Source organism: Pelophylax lessonae (genome assembly GCF_965119305.1).
Source record: "Pelophylax lessonae genome assembly, chromosome: 12".
Taxonomy (NCBI): domain Eukaryota; kingdom Metazoa; phylum Chordata; class Amphibia; order Anura; family Ranidae; genus Pelophylax; species Pelophylax lessonae.
Genome location: NC_138779.1, coordinates 100,207,598 through 100,234,048, shown reverse-complemented (window position 1 = coordinate 100,234,048; position 26,451 = coordinate 100,207,598). Strand labels below are relative to the sequence as shown.

Sequence of the window (26,451 nt, the reverse complement as noted above, 5' to 3'; positions counted from 1 at the left end):
CTATTGTTTGTACCCCTAAAAGGCTAGATGAGGAGTAGGGGGAGTATGGAACAGGCAGCACCCTCAAACCTTCAGTATGAGATTGTGTTCACTGTACCCCACAAAGATTGAGTTCACTGCACCCCACAATGATTGTGTTCACTGCACCCCACAAAGATTGTGTTCACTGCACCTCACAAAGATTGTGTTCACTGTACCCCCCAAAGATTGTGTTCACTGCACCCCACAAAGATTCTGTTCACTGTACCCCACAAAGATTGTGTTCACTGCACCCCAAAAAGATTGTGTTCACTGCACCCCAAAAAGGATGTTGTTCACTGCACCCCAAAAAGGATGTTGTTCACTCCACCCCAAAAAGATTGTGTTCACTGCACCCCACAAAGATTGTGTTCACTGCACCCCAAAAAGATTGTGTTCACTGCACCCCAAAAATGATTTTGTTCACTGCACCCCAAAAAGGATTTTGTTCACTGCACCCCAAAAAGGATGTTGTTCACTCCACCCCAAAAAGATTGTGTTCACTGCACCCCAAAAAGATTGTGTTCACTGCACCCCACAAAGGATTTTGTTCACTGCACCCCAAAAAGATTGTGTTCACTGCACCCCAAAAAGGATGTTGTTCACTGCACCCCAAAAAGGATTTTGTTCACTGCACCCCAAAAAGATTGTGTTCACTGCACCCCACAAAGGATTTTGTTCACTGCACCCCACAAAGATTGTGTTCACTGCACACCAAAAAGGATTGTGTTCACTGCACCCCAAAAAGATTTTGTTCACTGCACCCCAAAAAGATTGTGTTCACTGCAGCCCAAAAAGATTGTGTTCACTGCAGCCCAAAAAGATTGTGTTCACTGCAGCCCAAAAAGATTGTGTTCACTGCAGCCCAAAAAGATTGTGTTCACTGCAGCCCAAAAAGATTGTGTTCACTGCAGCTCACACACAGAAAAATGGATGTGGATCACTGACACCTGCCTATCTCCAATCCCACACCACACAGCAATATCGATTGTAGTTTGTAGAACACAGTTTCCCTAAAATTCAGCAGACTCTGTCCCTAACAGGATTGAGAAGAGATCGTAGATCAGGATTGAGTGCAGACCCCACCCCCCACACAGCAATATCGATTGTAGTTTGTAGAAGACACTGACCCTATATAATTCAGCAGACTCTATCCCTAAAATGCCTACAACTCGCCCTGCCTAAACACTCCGACCTGTGCCTCAATTCTATCCGGACACAAATGGTTTTTTCCTGCCTATCTTTCCCTAATCAGCAGCCAGCACGTTGATGTGTGCTCTGTCCCTGAATCTAAGCAGCATAATGACGCCGCTGCGGCTGCCTCAAACTTATAAAGACTTGGTCACATGCTTCAGACGGCCAATCACAGCTACTGAGACATTTGCAGGCATGGCTGGGATGGCTTAAGGCACACCAGTTAAACGATTGTTGATTGGCTGTTGAAAGCCCGCCATGAAAAGAGCGCCAAAGCATGCAAAACCCGGAAATAAAACGACCGAACACGGATTTTTACCCGAACATACAGTAAAGTGTCCGTGTCCGTGTTCGGGTACAAAAAATCCAATTATTCGGTACGAACACGAATAATACAGTCCGTGTTCGCTCAACACTACTTAGTAGCACTGGCACTGCACTGGTTCAAAAAGCTGTCTATATTATTTTCATTATAAGAACTTGTCAGAACATGCTTCCACCACCTGTCCTTCACACTAGTAGTGCTCATTTGCTTTGCTCAAGTCAAGTGCCACTGGCCACTGCAGTGCAGGCACAGCCGCACAGGCAGAGGCAGGCCGCAGGAAGCACAGGCACCACCACAACACAACACTTATGGTCCATGGACCATGGATGGTCGGATAATCATCATAGCCGTCAGTCTCACTCTTCTTGGTTCAAAAAGCCACCCATGACCCGTGTGTATATAATATATTAATATTTTATATTGATTATTTGATTCTCAAATGGCACATTTGCCATGGCAAGGATTAGGCCCTCTCCACGGTCCACCTCACTCACCTCAAAGAGAAGAAGATGAGATAACGAAGAAAATGCTCCGAGTCCCGCCGCCCGTGTCACAACTCCTCTCAGTAAGGGCCCTAAGGGGTGGAGTCTGAGTGACACACAACACGTCTAGAGGCAGAGACCTCGAGCGGGAAGACGGCACCATGGCTCCTCCAGTGCGGTCTTAACTCGATGATCATGACAGTGAATCCGCGGGCCGCGGCGCGAGCGAGGCTGTGGGATTGATTGAATTGAGTTGTGCTGCCTACTGCTACACGCTACCTACTACTAAATTGTGAGTCAGTATATTTTATTTCATTTTTATATATAAAAGCGGTATTGTTGAGCACTACTAGCCACTAGATCTCCTGGCTGTCACTTTGTCACATGTTGGGGAATCACAGCGGCTCGGCTCCAGAAGTGGCGGGTGTCCCCGTCATCCTGCCAGGGCCGCCAAGAAGTTCATCACCTAATCTTAAGTTATTAATACCTTATGAGGAGAGGACCTATGAGATTGAGAATTGAAATAATTAAATATATATGGCTTTTTGAACCAGTGCAGTCAGTGCCACAGTGCCACCCAGACGCTATCCACCAGTGCCACCACCATTAAGTGTGTTGGTCGGTCACTCGAGCACTGAAGGAGGTGGAAGTATCTGACAAGTGAAGTGACACTTTAGATTTGCACACTGGAATTCATTTATGGACTTTTCGTTATAGATAGGTTTACACACTTCAACTTGTTGCACGCACCTGACCTAACTTATTTGATAACTTATTTTATTGTGATTTATTGTCATATTTTATATGAATTGAATTTACTGTTACATTGTGGGAATAATTATTTTCACTGCATTTAGGCTTTAGCACATTCATGTCACTTTATTTTTGATACTGTGTGGAGTGTGGGCAGGGCACACTGGGGGCAACGATGATATTATATCGATTGCACAGGCACTTTATTCGCACAGCCAAGTTGTGTTTGTTAGTAGTTTCTTGATGCACTTTAAGCGCTGTAGCACCATTTATTTGTTTGTTTCATATTTTCTTTTTATTGGAAAGATTTGGTATAGCAGCTTTTATTATACACAGCCTTTATTTTCGTATGCGCTGATTTACAAATGACATTATACGCATTTTTTTGAGCTTTATGAAACCTGCCATCTACTGTTCTGGCAGTGGTAATTTTTTTAAAAGTAACGAGTAACTATGCAGCACAAAAAAAAAATACTTGAGTAGAAGTATCGAAATCATCGAAAAAATGTAGTGAAGTAAAAGTAGAAGTAGGAGAAAAAAATTATACTCTAGGAAAGTACAGATACCGCATTTCGGTGCTTAAGTACAGTACTTAAGTAGTTCTACTTCGTTACTATACATCTCTGGGTAGACCTGACCTGAAAAGGAATTGGATAGTTATTTATTTTTTTTTGTTTACTCACCTTGTAATTGAAGATCGAAGATACTCACCTCAGAGTACTTCCTCCCTCGGAGCCGCGGCTCCGCTGTCACTTCCTGTCTCGCTATGATTCCTGGGAGCTGTACGTCATAGCTCCCAGGAATCAATGCGACGGCACCGGCCCCGCACGTCATTTCTGGGCGACGCCGCATTCCCCTGCTAAACAGCTTCTGGGCATGCCCAGAAGCTGTGGAGGAACGCAGCGCCGCACTGGAAGTGACGAGAGGGGCCGGTGCGGCGCATTCTGGGACAAGAAGACGCGGAAGAAGACGCCGAAGAGGACTGCGCCGGCTTCAGCTGCCCACAAGAGAGATGGAAACGCTGTGGAAGAAATTTTATAAGTAAGTATTTCTTCTAAAGGGTAAGTGCGAACCGGGACAGATCAGAGGCTAGCCATTGTGGAATGTACTAGCCCTGACTGTCCCGGGGGTATGTTCAGTAAAAAATGACATCTGTGCCCAGAACTCCGCTTTAACCAATCAGATTTTGAGTTGGTTTACACCGGGGCCATCTAGCAGGTGTCCAATCACGTCTGCATCCTTTTTTATTTTTCCAGACCAAAATGTGACAGATCAGATGTAGCCTGATGTAAATAGGCACAACAGACTGCCGCGTGTCCCTGCTTCTGTAGCCTCCTGGAATATGTGAAGGTTTTACAGGAAATAAACTGATCATTGTAAGCACCCCTGTTAGTGGTAAATGGTTTGTCTCAACCCAAACTGATACATTTACAAGAGCATGTTTTTAAAAAACAAAAAAAAACAACAGATTTATTGGCTAGATCACCAGATGAAAATAAAAGAATGAAAGCCTAAAATATAAAACAAATACACCCATCACATCTAAGAAATGGTAAGCTGCATTATAATAAATGTTTGATTTTGGATTTAATACTGCTTTAAGTAATTTTGCTAATTTATAGGTAATCCAGTCCCCACTTTTTCGGTGTCCTCGTATTTTCCTTGCTGAATTTTAAGCTTACAGCCAAAAAATGATAGATTAATTCAGGCAGGACATCGCTGAAGGCCCCACTGTCTGTAACAAATACATGCTCTGTCATTGCTGATCTTCTGAAAATGCAAGTTTCCTGGCTGTCTCTAGCATCCATGCTTTCAAAGTGACCAGAACCAAAAGAAGCTTGCAGCAAATAAAGTAATACAACAGAGTCCTAATAACCAATGACAGTTGTAGAAGGAAGGAGGTAGCAGAATTTTCGTCCCCTATGTAATGCTAAAAAAAAAAAGGTAAAGTAAAAAAAAAATAAAAATAGTTTTTTTTTGCAAAAATAGTTACACCTAGGTACACAACCCCCCCCCCCCCCCAAAAAAAGAGATCACCCCAACATATACGCACGTACGAACATTAACGCAACACGTCGGAGGCACCTACATGTGAAAACACTGGTTGCGATATACATGTTACATATCACCATGCATACCAGAGTGAGAGCCATAGTTCTACCACAAAACCTTCTCTGTAACACTAAACTGATGACCTATAGGGGCTTTTGAAGCGTCGCCTATAGAAAATATAGGGTACTGAAGTATGCCGCCATTTCATGTTAGCACACAAATTCAAGGTTTGACATGTTGGATATCTATTTACTCGGTGCAACTTCGTCTTTTATATTTTACTATAAATTGGGGTAGTTGATTGCATTTGTTTGCCCTAAATTTCAATATAATTAAATAAATAACATTTTGCATTGTCTTACTGTTTTTTTTTTGGTGTGGGGGCCTCATAATTCTCTGCCTATTTAGTTATGTTGGCTCCTCTGTAATCGGTGGAGCAGCGTGTTATTGCTTTGGGCTGTTCTGGGTTTTACTGGCTGCAGGTTTCCTGCCTTTTGGATGATTCTAGAATGTTGTGGCCTGGATAAAGCAAACAAGCAGCTGAATATTTATTGTGTCTGAGCCAATCCCTGGGGGAGGGCGCCCAGATGGTGGCTGGGAGTGAGCATGAATAGTCTAAAACCTGGAGTTTACCCCTGTTCTTGTCCAGGAGGAGAAGTTCCAAGCCTGAAGGGCTGCTGCCCTTCCAGGCATGCAGTCTGCTGTCTCCACTGCAGGTGGCGTTCAACTGCAGCGGCAATGCAGGGGGAGAGGAAGTCATGGGGAACAGGGTTCCTCTATAGTTTCCTGAGTCACCGGGCAGTGATCCAATTGAGTGCTGGCTACCCTAATGAATCTGGTGGCCATCTTAGGTGTGGCACAGTCTTTAAATCCCTGGTCCCTTGGTTTGCTTACTTTTTGCAAGTCGATAGAGTGGTGAAAGTTTTCCCGTCTGTTAGGGACAGTACTAGTGTAGGAAAAGGTTCCTGATGAGGATAAGACTATCCCAGCTGGATACCTGCCTGATTGGGCACAAGAAGGCCAGACCGCCAGACTGCATTCTGTCCCCTCTCAACAGATGCTATCAGTTTGGCTGGAACCTACCTCTCCATGTCATTGGAAACTGTTATTGTGCTCGGCTGGATAGCTGCCCCACCGGGTTGTTGTGAACTGTTGCTGCATTATTTGAATACAAGTTTTCTATTGCACTTCCTGTGTGACTTATTGCCACCGCACCACGCTGCACCCTGCCTACAGGTAGCCCAACTGAAGCTTTGCATGTGTTCATTAAAATCCTGGTTGTGGCAGAGCCAGGGGACCTATTTCTTGAGAATCTTTGAGCCTGCTCAAGGGACTTCACTGAGGATCTTTTTTTGTCTCTCTCACTGTGGATCTACCTGTGGATACTGGGTGGCAGACACCTCCAAGAACATTTTGAGTACAGATCTGAGTTCTGGGTCCTGATGAATGCAACTGCTTTCTTTGCGCACTGATGTCAGTACCCGCTTGTATCAGGACATCTCCTATAAAGTCTTATGGCTGTTCAATCCTCTGGCTTCAACTTGGGTACAACCAGCACGCCGAATTCTCTTGCGATTGTCGGTAGTGAATGCCATAACTGCTAGTGATAATCACTGTCTTCTCCCAGAGGGGACAGCTATGCCCCCCACCCCCCCCCCCCACCCCACTGGGAGAAGACAATGGCCCGGAAGGATGGATTCCTGCATCAACACTGTCTGTGTTGATGGGGGAATCCAGCTAATTTCTTCCCTGCAACCCTTGGTTGCAGGAAAGAAGTTTGCCCCATGTATGGTCACTGTAAGAAGCTTTGATATAGTGGATAGAGTCCTCTTATCATTATAGTGTGCTACTGGAGGATCCCACGGCTTCCCTTTACCATAGGGTGACCAGACGTCCCTGGTTTCCGGGGACAGTCCCCGGATTGAGGACACTGTCCCCGGTTCAAGTCTGTCCCTGATTTTGTCCCCGGATTCAGAGCCAGATTAATGTAGACAGGGTATCCCATGCTGGGTGGGAAACAGACTGGTGGCTCAGATGCAGACGCTCCCTGTTGGGCGATCTCACTGCCACTCCTGCTGCTGTTCAGTGGAGGAGGAGCACACAGGTGAGGGCAGTGGGCAAGCAGGGGTCAGAGCTGATGCAGCTGCATGGAGAGATGGAGAGTTTAGCTGTTGTGGGGGAAGGGCTAAGAGGTGGCTGCAGAGATAATCTGTGAGAGAAGGGTGCAGAGGTGAGCTATGGATGTGGGAGCAGAAGTGTCCTCTGTGCATAGCAAACCTCTGAACCCTGCACTCTATGCCTAACACCCTCCTGTATATTATGTAGTCCTGTGCCCAGCGTTCTGTGTATTATGCAGTCCTGTACCCGGTGCTCTGTATATTATGTAGTCCTGTGACCAGCGCCCTGTGTATTATGTAGTCCTGTGCACAGCGCCCTGTGTATTATGTAGTCCTGTGCCCAGCGCCCTGTGTATTATTTAGTCCTGTGCCCAGCGCTCTGTGTATTATGTTGTCCTGTACTCAGCACTCTGTGTATTATGCAGTCCTGTACTCAGCGCTCTGTGTATTATGTAGTCCTGTACTCAGCGCTCTGTGTATTATGCAGTCCTGTACCCAGCGCTCTGTGTATTATGTAGTCCTGTGCCCAGCACTCTGTGTATTATGTAGTCCTGTAACCAGCGCTCTGTGTATTATGTAGTCCTGTACTCAGCGCTCTGTGTATTATGCAGTCCTGTACCCGGTGCTCTGTATATTATGTAGTCCTGTGACCAGCGCCCTGTGTATTATGTAGTCCTGTGCCCAGCGCCCTGTGTATTATTTAGTCCTGTGCCCACCGCTCTGTGTATTATGTTGTCCTGTACTCAGCGCTCTGTGTATTATGCAGTCCTGTACCCAACGCCCTGTGTATTATGTAGTCCTGTGCCCAGCGCTCTGTGTAGTATGTAGTCCTGTAATCAGCACTCTGTGTATTATGTAGTCCTGTACCCAGCGCTCTGTGTATTATGTAGTCCTGTGCCCAGCACTCTGTGTATTATGTGGTCCTGTAACCAGCACTCTGTGTATTATGTAGTCCTGTACTCAGCGCTCTGTGTATTATGCAGTCCTGTACTCAGCGCTCTGTGTATTATGCAGTCCTGTTCTCAGCGCTCTGTGTATTATGCAATCCTGTGCTCAGCCATCTGTGTATTATGTAGTCCTGTAATCAGCGCTCTGTGTATTATGCAGTCCTGTACTCAGAGCTCTGTGTATTATGCAATCCTGTGCTCAGCCATCTGTGTATTATGCAGTCCTGGGCCATTTGCCAATAAAAAAATAAAAAATAAAAATAAAAATTTGGTCACCTTACTTTACCAGGATCCAAGTTTGATTTGCCATAAATCTACAAAAAAAACCCCAAACACCGTCCTAGACTGTTCATTGAGCCAAAAGGGGGATCGTTGCTGTGTGCTTGGCTGCGAATACTCTAGTTTGGGATAGAACCATGGGTCCATTGACATTCTGCGGGCCCTTTTTGGGAACGAGTGCTACATCAAAATAAGCCTCTAAAAAATAATGCCCATATTTCTTGATAATTGAAAGTGTTTTATTACTCACAGGGATGAATAATGTCAGGGATAGGGGTTCTTTGTTTAACGCTGGGCCTGTCATTTTACATTCTTGTTTTAGGTGCCAAGACAACATGAATGGTATGACAGCTGTGAGGCTTTGTTTCTATGGATTTCTGCAATGGAAAACAATTGCGGTTACAAAGCATTACTCAAGGAACCTGTTTGATTTAAATCAATAGTTTACACATGGAAGTCCATAGTGTGCTCTGGATGGAATGTTTGCGGTATTCCGCTTTTAACTCAGGGCTCATTTATATTAGCGCTGTGCTTTGAAGATCTATTTGCAATGGATTTGCAATGGAACGCTTTTCAGAAGGTGTGTGACAGGCAGTGAGGAGGTGATATATTGCCTCTTCATTACCTGTTTTAACCCCTAAAAACCCATACTACCACACTGTAATCACATGCATTGCACATGGTTGCAATGTGGCCCCAATCATTTGAATTCAGGGCCGCTGATAAGGCGGTACAGCCAGCCCTCCTGTACTGGGCCCAGGCCCCATCAGTTCAAAAGGGGGGTCCAGGCACCTGCTGAGCAGGAGGGCAAGCTGTACTGTTTTATCGCAGACACCAACCCTTGTCTGCCTTACACCTGAAGCGCTGCCAGCTTCTCCTCCTCCCCCTCCCTCTGGCTGCACTTCAGGGGGATGTTTCTGGATGGAGAGTGGGGAAGGAGTCAGTAAATGTAATTTACTGGCCACTTCCTTTCCTGAATGAACAGTGAGTGACCGTTACCAATCACTCCTGTGTTCATTGATTACTGAATCATAGTAAACTATGTTTACTATGCTTCAGTTTGCCAATGAGCAGGAAGCCTCACAACGCTTCCTATTCATTAATCTGTGGAGGCTGTAGAGAAAGGGACAGATAACATCTATGTCCTCAGTTACTTTTGGCTGGAGAAGGGGGGGTCCCTGTCTGGTAGGCTGTATGGGGCCCCGTGATGTCTAACAGCAGCCTTGTTTGAATAGGTGGGGTTCAGCAGGCGGTACTACACACTGAACATGGAAGGGGGTTTAATTCTTACTGCCCTACAAAGCAAAGCATTCCTGACGCAGCAGCTATACATCCTTATCTGGCTGCCATTGCATCGTAAGGAGGGCAGTAGGCAAAAGGTAAAAACAAAGCTCATCCTCCTGTTTTTACTGCTCCCCTAATTGCAAATGTAAACATAGCCTTGATTAATTTATCATTTTTTTAAATTAATGTTGGCCTTTTTCACACAGGCAGCAATAAAATCAGGTGGATAAGCTGGACATGGCTGTACTGACATCAATGGGAGCACACCAGAATCGCAATCCAAATGCTCAGCTAGCAGTTGCAGTAAATTTTAATACAAAATCACCTTTGGAATTAAAAAAAAAAAAGCAGGCATTCAGGACGGCAGAATTGCCTTCTGAATGCCTGCCAGTCACTGCTATACCGCCCTCTGAAAAGTGAGCCACCACAGCACTACTGCCCTTAGGGTTCGTTCAGACAGATGGTAAGCTTACCGCCCTCTGAAAAGTGATAATGGTGGATTATTTTTCAGATGACAGGAATGCAGTGACTGACAGGCATTAAGGTGTGGCTACTGCTGCTTCTTTTAAATTGCTGAACAACACGTTCACATTTCTGGACTGAAACTACGATCCAAGCATCTGGCGTGCGGTTGTGGTGCAGTCCCAGGGACCTCGACGGGTCGTGTCACTTGTTCAACTCTGCAGCCCGATTAAAAATCGCCATGGGTGCGAAGCAAAGCATCGTGGCCGTGGCATGTGTACAGCCTGATTTGGCTGTAATGTTGGAAACTAGATGGGCTACTAAGCCGCTTGTTTTTACTGCCCCCAGGCCATCCATGTGAAAGAGCCCTTAGGGTGCATTCACACTTAAGAATGTACCTGCTTGGCGATTAGATGCGAGAACCCTGGCAGGGTCCCAAGATTAAAATACAAGAGAAGGGTGCACCGACCTAGTGCAATACCATAAAACATTTATTGGAAATGGTTAAAAGTCACAACATACATTATACTCACAAAAGCATGCTGTGTATAAGCATAAAACCAAAGAATTCCTTCGGCTATCCAGAGACCTCAGGACAGTAATCCTTAATAGTGACAAGCGAACTTGAAACTGTCCATATAGATAGGGATAACGCATTTAGAGGGAGGACCCTCTTCCTCAGAGGCTCCCTCGAAACGCGTTATCCCTATCTATATGGACAGTTTCAAGTTCGCTTGTCACTATTAAGTAATGAGTTTTGTGACTTTTAACCGTTTCCAGTAAACGTTTTATGGTATTGCACTAGGTCGGTGCGCCCCTCTCTTGTTTTTATGCTTTCAGTTTGTGTGGATACCCATCATCCTGAGAGGGCAGCAAGACCTTAGATGCCAACTATTTAGCCACCACCTCTTTGGATTTCACGCAACGTTTGAGACAGGAGACATTTACTTGTCTTTTAAGGGCCCAAGATTATCTGAGTGAGTCAGCCCCATTGAAAGCAATGGGAGACTGCCGGCTCCCGCAGCTAATCGCTTCCAATTGCATGTAATCTCACATGCAACAATCAAAAGCAAGTGGATAAATGCAGGCACTCTATGTTCAGGGCTGATCACTGTATATGAGAATACATGGAAGTGGGCAGCATTAGCTGCAGTAGCCAGCAGCCTCCCATTGATTTCAATGGGGCTGCCTCTTGCAGGTAATCACTGGAAGCCCCGCTGGGGTTTCACCTAATCGCTGGGTGGGTGCGTTTGCAAATGTGAAAGCACCCTTAGGCCCCTTTCACACAGGGCGGACTCCACCCCAATCAGCAAAGGATTCGCACTCTGCTGAGCAGAGCAAATGACTGACACATCCATGTCCACTCTGCAGAGCGAGCACGGACAGAGACCCCTCTGCTCTGTGGGCACCTGGGTGTAAACAGACTCTGCTGTCCTTTTACGCCTGACTACCTCTGATCTAATCCGCCTACACAGAGGAGAAAGGTTCTCCTTCTGTTTGTTTAAGTGGACCAGATTGGATAGAATGTAGGCTGGTGTAACCTAGCACAAGAATGTTTACACCCGCAGGTTCATAGGGGATGAATGGGGGATTTTTGGTGTTTTTTCCTTTATTTAGCAAAGAATAAAAACCCCAGTGGTGATAAAATACCATCAAAAGAAAGCTCTATTTGTGTGAAAAAAAATGATAAAAATTTCATATGGGTACAGTGTTGCATGACCGTGCAATTGTCATTCAAAGTGCGACAGCGCTGAAAGCTAAAAACTGTCCTGGGCAGGAAGGGGCAGAATGTGTCCAGTATTGAAGTGGTTAAAGAGTAACTCCACTTTTGTTAGGAAAAAAAAACAGGCACATTGCAGGGATTTTAACAAACTTTGTTGCAGATTCCTACCTTTTGTTATTCTGAAGAAATAGCTGTTTGTGTCCACTGTGTCTGCATTTGCAGCGTTCTAATAAGGAAAGTGGAAGGGTCTGCATCCCTTTAGACAGGGATTTCCCATTGGGAGAATCTCACTAAAAATGACATTTTTGTTGCAGGGGATATCCAAAAATCTGACTTATGGGAAAATCAGTGAGCCAATCACACAAGCAGGAAATGACATTTCGGGGGGCGTTTTGTACCTGTATTGTATTGCATTTTACAAAAAATGACAGGGCTGCAGATTGAAAAGGAAAGGTCATTTTTAATAACATTCAACATGAAAGCAAGGATCCATCCTGCCTTGTATCAACGGTTCAGGCTGGTGGTGTAATGGTGTGGGGGATATTTTCTTGGCACACTTTGGGCCCCTCAGTACCAATTCGGTATCATTTAAATGCCACGGCCTATCTGAGTATTGTTGCTGACCATGTCCATTCCATTATGACTACAGTGTACCCATCTTCTGATGGTTCCTTCCAGCAGGATAATGCACCATGTCACAAAGCTCAAATCATCTCACCACTGGTTTCTTGAACATGACAATGAGGTGACTGTACTCCAATGGCCTCCACAGTCACCAGATCTCAATCCAATAGAGCCCCTTTGGAATGTGGTGGAATGGGAGATTCCCATCATGGATGTGCAGCCAACAAATCTGCAGCAACTGTGTGAAGCTATCATGTAAATATGGACCAAAATCTCTGAGGAAAGTTTCCAACACCTTTTTGAATCTATGCCACAAAGAATTAGCCACTTCCATATGGGGCCTATTCTATCACTCCTCTCGTACTTGTAAAAAATTATATACATTTTTTGCTAGAAAATTTTTTAGAACCCCCAAACATTATATATATATTTTTAGCAGAGACCCTAGGGAATAAAATGGTGGTCATTGCAACTTTTTTATGTCACATTGTATTTGCGCTAGAATTTTTCAAACGCATTTTTTTTTTCATGAATTAAAAAAACAAAACACTAGCATTAGCCGGATTTTTTTGTATAATCTGAAAGATGATGTTACGCTCCGTAATGAGGTACCTAACATGTCACGCTTTGAAATTGCGTAGAATAGCGGCAAACTTTGGTACTTAAAAGACTCCTTAGATGGCGCTTTGAAAATGTTTACAGGTTTAGAGCTACAGAGGAAGTCTTGTGCGAGAATTAATGCTCTCGCTCTAGCGTTCATGGCGAGACATCATGTGTGGTTTTGAGCGCCGTTTACATATGTATGCATTTGCTTCTGTGTGCGAGCTTTAAATTTTATTTTTTTATCGTTTATTTTACTTTTATTATTTTATTTTGACACTTCCCCTTTAATTTTTTTTGTTTTTTGATCATTTTTATTCCTTCTACAAGGAATGTAAACATCCCTTGTAATAGGAATAGGGCATGACATGATTTAATGTTGTTTATCCTGACCCTACCATCTGAATGTTGCAGCTGAAATCGAGACTCATCAGACCAGGCAACGTTTTTCCAATCTTCTACTGTCCAATTTTGGTAAACCTGTGCGAATTTTAGCCTCAGTTTCCTGTTCTCAGCTGACAGGAGTGGCATCTGGTGTGGCCTTCTGCTGCTGTAGCCCATCTGCTTCAAGATTCAAAGTGTTGTACGTTCAGAGATGGTATTCTGCATACCTTGGTTGTAACGAGTGGCTATTTGAGTTACTGTTGCCTTTTTTTCATCTTAAACGGGTCTGCCCATTCTCCTCTGACATCAACAAAGCATTTTCGTCCACACAACTGCCACTCACTGGATATTTTCTCTTTTTCGGACCATCCTCTGAAAAAACCCTAGAGATGGTTTTGCATGAAAATCCCAGTAGATCAGCAGTTTTTGACATACTCAGACAAGCCTGTCTTGCACCAACAACCAAAGCCCCCTAATCCCCTTTCTTCCCCATTCTGGTGCTCGGTTTGAATTTCAGCAAATTGCCTTCACCACATCTAGATGCCTAAATGCATTGAGTTGCTGTCATGTGATTGGCTGATTAGAAATTTGTGTTACCGAGCAATTGAACAGGTGGCCGATGAGTGTATATTGGCTTTCCTGCGTTGAAACTAGTGATCGACCGTTATCGTTTTTTTAGGACCAATACCGATATTTTGGTCATCGAATATCGGTATTGGCCGATATTGGCCGTTACTTCTGGAAATTTAAAAATATATTTTTTTTATTTGTCACAGTTACTGTTGTGGAGGGATCTGGGGGTCGAAAAAGACCCCAAACCCCTCCTCTGCACTTAAAAGCATTCAAAACAGACAAGTTTGGCTGTTTTGAATGCTGTCGTTTATTTTTTAATCTGGCGCTGAATACCCAGAAGTGATGTCATAACATTACTTCCGGGTTTTTACATGGAGACCCGATCAGAGCCGAATGCAGCTTTGATTGGGTCTTCTTTTTGGGCGGCCGTGGAGGTAGGATGCCCTCTCAGCCACATCGGTTGTCATTACAAGACAGCCGACTGTCGGCTATGGACGCCGGTACCGGGATGATGCCTCTAGCTGCAGGCATCACTCCTGGAATATCGGCAATATCGGTAACCTCCAGGGCCGATTCCGATATATCGGGGAAAGTGCATATCGGCCCTCGATATATCGGCTTTGCCGATAATTGGTTGATCCCTAGTTGAAACAGCGGAAGAATCTCCTGTTTTAGTGAAATATATACAGTATTTTCTGGACGTGAAACGTATTCAGAATTTATTTATCACTTTAGGCCAAAAGGCAATGGTGGTGCAGCACAAAGTCCATCTTCCTATGATGTTGTCAGCAGAAATTCTTCTGAATGTTCTCAGAATTTTCTGTGAATAAGAGTGAGATACCTGCTGCAGTGTTTGCTGTACGTTCTGGCCTGGCTGCATTTGGTATGTATTGTTTTATGTCTTGTTGTATGATGTTAAAGAAGACAAGAAGTCTGCTATACAGGATAAGATGATGATGCAATTGGGAGGCCAGTACAAGCACCTCCCTACCATTAGATTTGGGGAAGCTGTTTATCAGAACGCTTTATCATATGCTAAGACTGTTCAGAATTTCCTGTTCCTATATGAAAGTGAAAGAAAATGTTACACTGCTGTATATGCTGTCTTTAGTTCAACATTCCTTCTCTCGCTGTACCAGGTAAGTCCTACTAGTGTGATCATTCTCATAAGATTGTGTTTGTTTTATTTTTTAGCTATCTGTATAGGATTAAATACAGTGCAAGCTGCAATGCTAATGACCAAAGAATTCATACTCTGAATACAACAGACAAGGGTGGGCGAGAATTCTCAAGTTACTAAAATAAATGACTTTGGTTGCTAATGGTATATTTTTCCAGCATGCAGGGAAACTATTTGGGAGCTGTTGCTACCGATCTGGTATTTTGCATTCTGTCTGGTTTACAGAACCACAAAGTTCATGACTAGTTTTGTAGCATCTGCGGCAAAGATATTTCTATCATTAAGGCTCTGTTCACACCTAAGCATACTGGAATTTTGGAATCGCAGCCAACCATGGGATGCGTTTGCAATGCCATTATTTCTTAATGGCACCCCAAACGCGGTGCGATTTTGCCACGATTGTCGATGCCAAAACGTGCTAAAATCGCAGCAAAAAGCGCACCTCCAAACGCTCCTGGCTTTGTGCCAAAATTTGGTACTTGAGCTTCTTTAGAGCATTTTTGGAGCAGAGGGAGGCCCATTCAAATGAATGATGCCACTCCAAAAAAGCACCATAAAAAAGGTGGCAGGCAGTTGTTTTCCATACATAACAGCATTCTGAAGTCCCTCTCCACTATGAACACAGTTGGGTTGCTTTACTGAAGGCAAATAGACTGTGCATTTTGCAAGTGCAGTTGCTCCTGAGCTTAGTAAATGAGGGGAAGTTCTGCTGACTTCCGTCATCCAATCATGTGCAAGCAAATATGCTGGTTTTTTTTTCCTTGCACCTTATTGGGTATTCTTTGCAAAGTGAAGCTTCACCTCATTTACTAAGCTTTGGTGCAATTGCACTTGAAAAGTGCACACTCTATTTACCTTTAGTAAATCAACCCCAGAGTGTTAACGAGTTGGAGGTTGCAGCTAGCTGGTAGTTGTTGTAGGCAGTGAGTTGAGTGCTGCAATGTATGACACATTCCTGTCCTTAGTCAGGACCTATGGAGGACAGAGACACTAGTTTATAGTGAACAGTGTGGGTTGGTGCCTCCTTGCAGAAGGTTCACATTTCCTCTTTTATGCCCGGTACACAAGATATGAAAATCGCACGATAGATTGTCTGTTTTTTTTTTTTGCATGCTAGTCTCATATCGAACATGAAGAGTTTACTAAAGTTCCGAAAATTCTCGTATGATAAAAATAGTGAGTGATATAATGTGTTGTATTGTATTTTCGAATGACAACTGTACTAATTAAATGAAAATCGTACGATACCGAAAAATTGTTGTGCTTAACCGAACGGATAATATAAGATTAACTGTCATGATGGGCTCTTAAAAGCTGTGTACTAACGATCCGATTATCGTACGATCGCTTTGAAAGCGGTATTTTTCATCCAATTTTCGGATTGTGTGTATGGGCTTTAGGGCACACAGGTGAAAAAAATGCAACATTTTAGGCTTTCATGCACACTATTTTTTGGTTGAAAAGGTATACTTTATTTTGCATAATAACATAAAAAAAAAAAAAAATACTTAAACGGGGTACATTCTACCCTGTATTGCGACGCAGCGCAAAAATACACTACATAACAAGTAAGGATACCCCAAACCATCACATCATGCATGACTAGGGGATTAAAGATGATTTGTCTCAATTCTGCTCTGACCATCACTCTGCTCCTCCATTACAAATAACCACAGGTTGGAGTTAAATTGCCATAGCAGCATTTTATTAACAAACTGTATACATAACAGGTAAATAACATGTTAAACCCAGTTTTTTACTGGAGCTTCAAGGTCCCGGTAGGCATCAAAGAAGGAGGTACCTGCGTCCGACCCAATTAGGCCTGCAGTTGCCACAGCACCGGCTCGGAGACAACCAGCTACCAACTACTGGGAGCCATACCTCAGACGGGTCCCTACCAAGAATAAGTTTGCACCATCTGGGAGCCGTACCTCAGACGGGTCCTTACCAAGTATAAGTTTGCACCATACTAACCTACCAGGACCTTGTACCCCGCTTTCTGCCATGACAAAGAACTACCCCAAAAGAAGAAAGCCTCTGTTAAAACAAAAAACAAAAACAAGGGCGGTGGACCGCACAACCAAAAGTCAGAGAAAAAAAGATAATACAAGAAAATGGGAGGAAGTCAGAAAAAACAAGAAAATACAAGAAAATGTCTCTTCTCTACTTTACTCCGGGCATTAGCGGCCGGCCCATAGGGGGCACCGGGGCGCCGCCCCCCCCCCCCCAAAAAAAAAGAAGAAAAAAAAGAGATTAAAAAAATGTGCATTTTCAGCCACTAGGGGCGCCGGACCTAGTGGTGGGTATGGGGGGGTGGGGTTTTTGACCCCACGTGAGCCAAATAGAGGCGCCGATTCACGGCCTTCTGGGGGAGTGTCGGGGCACAGAGCAATGCGCCCTGACACTCCCCACTTTACTGGACTCCTGGCTGTCATTGGTCCAGACTCCAGCCTAGACCAATCACAGGAGGACATCCCGGGACGGTCCTTTGGTCACGTGACGTGTGGGGGCGGTGCACTGCCCGGCGTCACGTCCTTCCCGCCCGTCGTCGCAGAGAGAGGGGAGCAGCGTGAGGAGTCGGACGGACTCCACTGGATCCAGCCGGAGCCGCCCGGCCCGAAGCAGTCTCGCACCGGCCGCCGGAAGAAGCTGAGCTGGTGACCTGTCCTCTGACCGTCTGACGCGAGGTGACCAGAACGTTCGTCTCCGGCCGCGAAGGTAAGAGAAGGCACCGGGACCAGCTGCACTATTGCTGGCAAGTGGCAATGGATGGAGCCATGGAGGATGGTGCTGGATGGTAGAGTGCTGTGGGAGGTACATGCATGGCTGCACTGTGCACAGTGCAGCCATGCATGCACCTCCCGCAGCACTCTACCATCCAGCACCATCCTCCATCCATTGCCACTTGCCAGCCCAGTACAGTACTGTCTGCTTTGAAGGGGGCACGCACGCTGGTCTCTGCATTGAAAGGGGGCATGTATGCTGGTCGCTACATTGAGGGGCATGTATGCTGGTCGCTACATTGAGGGGGATGTACGCTGGTCGCTACATTGAGGGGCATGTACGCTGGTCGCTACATTGAGGGGCATGTACGCTGGTCGCTACATTGAGGGGCATGTACGCTGGTCGCTACATTAAAAGGGGGCATGCACGCTGGTCACTACATTGAAAGGGGGCATGTACGCTTGTCACTACATTGAAAGGGGGCTTGTACGCTTGTCACTGCATTGAAAGGAGGCCTGTACGCTTGTCACTACATTGAAAGGGGGCCTGTACGCTTGTCACTGCATTGAAAGGGGGCATGTACGCTGGTCGCTACATTGAAAGGGGGCCTGTACACTGGTCACTACATTGAAAGGGGGCATGTACGGTTGTCACTGCATTGAAAGGGGGCCTGTACACTTGTCACTGCATTGAAAGGGGGCATGTACGCTGGTCACTACATTGAAAGGGGGCATGTACGCTGGTCAATGCATTGAAAGGGGGCATGTACGCTGGTCACTACATTGAAAGGGGGCCTGTACTGTGGGATTAGTGCTAGGGGGTCTGTACTGTGGGGTTTGTGCTAGGGGGCCTGTACAGTTGGGGTTTGTGCTAGGGGGCCTGTACTGTGGGATTAGTGCTAGGGGGCCTGTACTGTGGGGTTTGTGCTAGGGGGCCTGTACTGTGGGATTAGTGCTAGGGGGCCTGTACTGTGGGATTAGTGCTAGGGGATCTGTACTGTGGGATTAGTGCTAGGGGGCCTGTACTGGGGGGTTTGTGCTAGGGGGTCTGTACTGTGGGGTTTGTGATAGGGGGCCTGTACTGTGGGGTTTGTGCTAGGGGGTCTGTACTGTGGGGTTTGTGCTAGGGGGTCTGTACTGTGGGGTTTGTGCTAGGGGGCCTGTACTGTGGGGTTTGTGCTAGGGGGTCTGTACTGTGGGGTTTGTGCCACTCTCAGTCAGTGTATCCCATAATAGGGTGTCTCTCACAGTATATCCCATAATAGGGCCCCTGCTCCCTATTATGGGATATACTAGTACTGATGGACCCCTTAATATGTGATATATTGGGAGAATTTGTTCACGCAAGCAAAATACAGGGGGCAAAATGGGTGGAGTCTATAAGGGGTGGGGCTTCTGAGAAATGTGAGGGGTCAAAATAGAAGGGCGGGGTCTTGCGCCCCCCCATCTTAAAACTTCACCAGCCACCACTGACTCCGGGCCCCTCTTAACTCCGCTTACCCCGAAAGCATTAACTATAATTTAGTGGACAAAGACACATAAGGGAGAGTGGGGAAGGGGAAATCTTCAGACCTCCTCTTCCTCCATGAGATCCATCAAGTTATAGTCTCTGGGCAGATTGTGAACCAGTCTGTGACAGTCCTCAATGGACATCCTGTCCCACGGGTGGATAAGGCACTTTCTGGCACACCATAAAGTGTCCTTGAAGCAGCAAAAGACCCCCCAGGTATTGTCAATGTCCTCCTAGTAAAAAGTTCCACAAAAAAGTACTTTGCATAGTCTTTTTGCCTTTAGGAAATCAATTCCATTGATTACATGTGCAATAGGTAATGAATACATTTTTCAGTGGCAAGCCTCATCCCTTAAAATGCCACACTAAGCTGGCCACCGATGGATTACTGATGATCAGTGGGTGGCCCTGGCATCTGCCTCCCATCTTGCATCCCTAGAAGGAGCTGGGCCAACAATCTGATGCAGTTGCTGGTAAAGGAATATTGATGGCCAGCTTGGCCGGCTGTCAAAATACAATGGGTGACATAGAAAATTCATCCATTCGTGGGATTTTTTTTTTTTGTTTTTTATTTTTAAAAAATCTGCAAAGATTTTAAACAAACCTCTTTCACGTTATCATCATGGGGTATTGTTTGTAGAATTTTGAGGAAAATAATGAATTTAATCAATTTTGGAATAAGGCTGTAACATAACAAAATGTGGAAAAAGTAAAGTGCTGTGAATACTTTCCGGATGCACTGTAATATCCCTTGTGCTGATATTTTCTTTAACTTAAGGCTTTAAATGTGTTGTAAAGTCAGAAGGTTTTTTATCTTAATGCATTCTATGCATTAAGATAAAAATCCTTCTGTGTGCAGCAGTCTCCCTCAGTCCTCCCGAATACTTACCTGAGGTCCCTCTATATCAGGGGTCTTCAAACTACGGCCCTCCAGCTGTTCAGGAACTACAATTCCCATCATGCCTAGTCATGTCTGTGAATGTCAGAGTTTTACAAAGCCTCATGGGATGTATAGTTCTGCAACAGCTGGAGGGCCGTAGTTTGAGGATCCCTGCTCTATATCCAGCGATGTCCACAAGTGTCTCAGGCGTCCGAGATTCTCTGTCCTAATTGGCTGAGACACAGCAGCGGCAGCCAATGGTAATATATTAGTCAGCTAGCCAATCAGGAGAGAGAGGGAGGCGGAGCTGGGTTGAGGCTCCGTGTCTGAATGGACACAGGAAGCTGTGTCCTGGGTCAGGTGCCTCTATAGCAGCTGCTTGTTGTGGAGGCACTCAACAGGAGGGAGGGGCCAGAAGAGCAGAGGAGGGCCCTGAGAAGAGGAGGATCTGGGCTGCTCTGTGCAAATCCACTGCATAGAGGAGATAAGTATAACATGCTTGTTATTTTTTTAGGGGAAAAAAATGAGACTTTACAATAGCTTTAAGTTTTACAAAACATTCTGTAGTGTTTTCTATGTGGTTAATCACAAGATATTTTATGTATTATGTATCATGAGATGAATAGGGTGTAGTAATAGCAATGTGTGACTAAACTGGTGCTGGGAAACGAAGAATATGTGTCAAAAAGCAGTAACTGTACAAGGAGGAACTTGTGGGTGTGCCACTGAGTACACATGTAACCATAAAGGGAGGAAATGGTGGGTGCACCACTGAGGCTAAGATATCAGAAACAAATACACCATTTCTGCCTGATCAGTGTTTAAATCAAGCTAGCCTTAAGCCTCGTACACACGCAATGATTATCGGCCGACCGATCGTCCAAGTTGTGTTTTGTTGGTTGGAATGTGCCTAGACTGCACACGAATTTTCTCGGCCAACAAAATTCTACTTCATTTTTCCCTGTCGAAATCTGTACTGACTGCACGAAAAATCGGCCGTTGTGTTGACGGCCAACAAAAATTTTATAGTCTGCACACCAGATTTTTTTCGGCCGAAAAGTCGGGAGTTGGTTGTCGGACGCATCATACTAACAAGCCGAAAATCGGCAGATCGGACGTTGGCCGAAAATTCCCTGCCAATTTTCAATGCGTGTGTACGGGGCTATAGACAGCTAGAATTCAATCAAACTCATGCTGAATTCATCAACATTCCAGCCATAAATTGCAGACAAAAAATGCATTTAAATCGACTGAGCGCCTGCAAAATTATCAATCGAACAGTGACTGCATCCTATCTGCAGCTGTCTGAATACAATAGAGATTTCGCTATTTAAAGTGGAAGACAGATTCCACTGATATTCTGCAGTATGACTGGCTTTAAAGTTTGATTTGTGGCTACTGAAGGATGGAAAAGCAGTCAAACCCTATATGTTTAATGTCCCTTTAAATAGTTTGTTTGGGCAAAGCTGGCCCAAATTAACTATTTACTGCACTGTGCGCTTGCTGGGGGTACTATATTAACTGTGTAAAGTCTGAGCTATATACAGTATACAACACTGTATTCCGTCAGTGGGATGGGGACTTTCTGTCCCTCTACCAGAACAAAATAAGAGTTGGGCTGAGCGCTGTTCAGCCATTCAGGGGAAGCTTTTGTATTCTTTGAATGAATAAAAAGCTTTATCTATATAGTTGCAACAACTAAAGAGATACTCAACATTGCAAGCCTTAGGCTGGGTGAGATGTGGGAAACTCTGCGAATCCTATGTGGGTTCCCGCATTGCACCTGAATCACAGACGGTTCACATTGACATCTGCGAACTGCTGCGAATGTCAATGTAAAGGTAATGACCCCTCAGATCGGTTCGCAGATCGCAGTACGAACTGTGAAATGGTACAGAAATCAGATCACATGGGTGTGAATACCCATACGATCTGATTCCAATGCGGACCAAAAAAAGGTCCTGCACCATTTTGGTCTTAATGCGATGCAAATTTGCATCGCATGTAATCTGCACAGCAATGCAGTTCGAATCACGTGCGATGTCTGTGTTCGCACCAGTGTGATATTAAAGGAGTTGTAAAGTCTCAGGGTTTTTCACCTTAATACATTCTATGCATTAAGGTGAAAAACATTCTTGGTTGCAGCTGCCCCCCAGACCCCCCCCCCCCCGTTATTCTGGCCTGAACCAGAACATTCCAGCGACGCGCACAAGCCCAGCAGCTCCAGTTGCTGTTTTAGGTCCTCATTGGATAGAGTGATAGCAGCAGGAGCCATTGGCTCACGCTGCTGTCAATCAAATCCAGTGACAGGAGAGCGGGGGTGGGGCTGAGTCCTGCTGTCTGTGTTGATGGATGCAGCAGCGAAACTCGTGAGCGCGCCCGCATGGGTGCCCCTATGGTAAGTGGAAAGTGTCTCTCCGTGGGGGCATCCAATGGAGAGGAGGAGCCAGAAGCGATGTCGGGGCTGCTCTGTGCAAAACCCTTGTGCAGAGCAGGAGGTAAGTATAACATGTTTGTTATTAAAATAAAAAAAACCTTTACAATCAGGCATATTTTTTGGGTTAAAAAATAAACATGTCATGCTTACCTGCTCTGTGTAGTGGTGTTGCATAGAGCAGCCCCGATCCTCCTATTCTCAGGTCCCCCGCCAGCGCATCTGACCATTCGCTCCTGCTGAATCCCCCCATAGCTAGCAGCTTGCTATAGGGGCACCCCAGTAGGCTGGCTCCCAAGCCACTGCCACTGCCAATGGCTCCCGCTGCTGTCTCAGCCAAAGAGGAAGAAGAAACAAAGGAAAGCCTCTGCTCTTGTGCACCTCGCTGGATCCAGATAGGGCTCAGCTGAGTTTTGGGGGGGGTGGGGGGCTGCTGCACACAGAAGGTTATTAGAATAGAATAGAATGCAAGAAGGTAAAAAAACCTTGAACTTTTACAACCACTTTAAAATTGCACATGGCTACAATGCGGCAACAAATTTTGATACACAAAAGTGTCCTCAGGCAATGTTTATTAGCCTTTAGAGGTTATAAGTTTAAAGTTGAAAAAGAGACCCCCTTTGGTTTATGGGACTTTAAAGGTAACAGTAAAAGCTCTCTCAGGAGAAGTTTTATGTGTAATAAAAATAAAATTTATTTAGAAAAAGTGTGGATATGACAAATGATCATCATGGACTATGTACATATAATCATACGCTAAAGAAAATCATGAATGATACAATACAGTTATAGGTACATAGCAGAGTCCAACGCGTTTCAAACCGTTGTTTAATACATAAATGTTCCTCAGGGAATCTGCATATATTCCTCAAATACATAATTGAATATAAATTCCAGGAAACAACCAAAATATATATAAGCATTTTACAGTAATAATTTTACATGAAAAGAAGTACTATTTGCATCTGCGACCACATGTTGCCCTGAATCTACCATGGAAAACCTCTTCTTGCTTATCCAGGGTGCCCCTAGAGGAGAAACCTACTCCCAGAGGTTGCCATCCCATAGGAAAGAAGAATTCTCCAAGAATGGAGAGTAGAACTAGAGTTACGGAGAGGGAAAAAGAAAAAAGAAGAAAAGTGAGAAAGAAAGAAGTAGAGCCCAATAGGGTTCCCTCTCGGGAGGTTAGACTCCCGTGCGTTGAGAGCTAGAGTCAGGTATATTATATCAAAGATTTATTCTTTATCTGAAACAGCGAGTATATTTATAAGAAACTGTCAGAGATCCTGAATTAATGTAAATATATTTACAATCATTATTTCAAAAGATATTCATGTAAATTCACCTGTTATGATGATTTTCATGTAGACATATAAAAGACTTTGGGAAAGGGGGGAAGAAGGGAAAGGGAACGAAAACAAGGGCAGAGGGGAAACGGATTCTTCCCAGAAAAATGTTATCCTCCGATGTATATATCTCCCAGACTTATTATATTAAGATCCTATTGGGGGAGAAAGGGATGTGTGTTTTCAGTCTTTATAAGTAAAGGTAACATTTGTAGCATATTCAGTAGCTTGAATGTAGTAACTCTTACCTCGCTGATTTATTGGAGGGTATGGGGTGTCCCATCAGCCTCCATAAATAGATTGAGGTGGTGGCTTTAAAAACGTATCTCCCCAGTGGGAATATAGGTCCTTGCCTAAGAGGTATAGGACAAAAAAGGTATGCATATATTTGTGCACAGTTTTACACCTATAAGTGTTAATTATAACTAGGTATTCCATATATAGAGAATATATATGGTATATATATATAGCTCTACTTTTTGCAGGTATGTTTCCTAACACAATGGTTCTCTCTATTTCCCCCCCCCCCCCCTTCCCCTTCTTTCTTTCTCACTTTTCTTCTTTTTTCTTTTTCCCTCTCCTTAACTCTAGTTCTACTCTCCATTCTTGGAGAATTCTTCTTTCCTATGGGATGGCAACCTCTGGGAGTAGGTTTCTCCTCTAGGGGCACCCTGGATAAGCAAGAAGAGGTTTTCCATGGTAGATTCAGGGCAACATGTGGTCGCAGATGCAAATAGTACTTCTTTTCATGTAAAATTATTACTGTAAAATGCTTATATATATTTTGGTTGTTTCCTGGAATTTATATTCAATTATGTATTTCAGGAATATATGCAGATTCCCTGAGGAAGATTTATGTATTAAACAACGGTTTGAAACGCGTTGGACTCTGCTATGTACCTATAACTGTATTGTATCATTCATGATTTTCTTTAGCGTATGATTATATGTATACAGTCCATGATGATCATTTGTCATATCCACACTTTTTCTAAATAAATTTTATTTTTATTACACATAAAACTTCTCCTGAGAGAGCTTTTACTGTTACCTTTAAAGTCCCATAAACCAAAGGGGGGTCTCTTTTTCAATTTATGACGGGATTATGGTAACCAATTACCTGGTAGTCATCTACATCATTCTATATTATAAGTTTAAAGTTTACTGTAAATGATGGCCATATAATGGTTAGTTTCACTCCAACGATTGCGGTGGCATGTAACTGGTGTAGTGCAATGTTCGTTTCAGTAGGTAGGCGCAACGGCCACATGCATTTATTTTTTTATGTGAATGTACATAGGGGTTGGGGAATTTTACATTTTTTTTGTTTTTATATATTGCTTTTATCATTTATTTTTTACAATTAACTACACTGCCTGGCCCAATAAAAAGTCGCCACCTGGAATTAACTAAGCAACTAACTAAACTAAGCATGAAGTAACTATCCTATTGACTAGTTACTGCATGTGCCCAAAGAATGAGGTCAGCTGACTTCCTGAATATGCTGAATCACCAGGTTATTCCATCAATGGATTTTTTTCTTCCCTGAAAAGCTCAAATTGTGAAAGAGTGGTTCAGGGAGCATGAGAAATCATTTTCACATATGTATTGGCCACCACAGAGTCCAGAACTTAACCCCATTGAGAATCTTTGGGATGCGCTGGAGAAGGCTTTGCGCAGTGGTCCGACTCTCTCATCATCAATACAAGATCTTGATGACAAATGAATGCAACACTGGATGGAAAAAAATCTTGTGACATTGCAGAAGCTTATTGAAACAATGCCACAGCGAATGCACGCCGTAATCAAAGCCAACAATATATTAGAGTGTGTGACCTTTTTCTTGGTGGCAACTTTTTTTTGGTTAGGCAGTGTATACTGCTATCCCAATATGGGATAACATGCTGTAATGACAGGTTAAGTTTAATGAGAAATCAGGGATCTATTAGCCCCCTGACATCTCCTCTGCCTTCGACTAAAGCTAATAAGGCACAGCAGAACTGAGAATACATGACGGGCATTTCTACCATCAGTGGGCTGTGGAAGTGATCAGACAGTAACTTCCACCTGAAAGCCATTGCCTGATCCACAAATTTATACACACTCCCGACTGCTGTCTACTAAGCTCAGTATACCAACTGCCATTTATAAAAGTGGCTGGAAGACTCCTGTTTATAAGATTGGTTAGTATAGTTATATAGCTATATCTCTTTAGTTGCATCACCACTTCATGCTGCTTAATAAAAGCCAGTACTCTTGGCTTGAACCTCTATCCACAGAGCATTGTAAGCAAAGGCATGTAACGTGATTATGATCTGGCCATAAGCAATCATGTAGCAATTCGGATAAAATATCTAATTTCATCACGTCTCGTGCGGTTAATGAATAACATTGGTAGTTTAGCAAATTCAATTGCTTGTTGACCCAAATTGTCACTTGAAGTACACCTACCAGTTAAGCACAGTGACCGGAGATCACAGATCCTTCTGTTCAGATCTTCTGCTTTTCATTTTTTCATTTTTGCCATACCTATTGTTTATGGCTGAGGACAGATGGCGTGT

The 26,451-nt window shown here is 44.2% G+C and overlaps 1 protein-coding gene across 4 annotated transcripts in view; it reads left to right on the top strand.

Moving 5' to 3' along the window:
* Positions 1-26,451, top strand: part of LOC309568641 (galactoside alpha-(1,2)-fucosyltransferase 2-like) — a 348,880-nt gene that overhangs the window by 185,441 nt on the left and 136,988 nt on the right. Inside the window, exon 1 of one of the 4 annotated variants that reach the window (XM_082274369.1) lies at positions 14,828-14,956. The exons of the other annotated variants lie outside the window; for them this stretch is intronic. The gene's annotated coding sequence lies outside the window, so the exon portion shown is untranslated. Of the gene's footprint in view, positions 1-14,827; positions 14,957-26,451 lie in introns of those variants that run through there. 4 annotated transcript variants of the gene reach the window in all.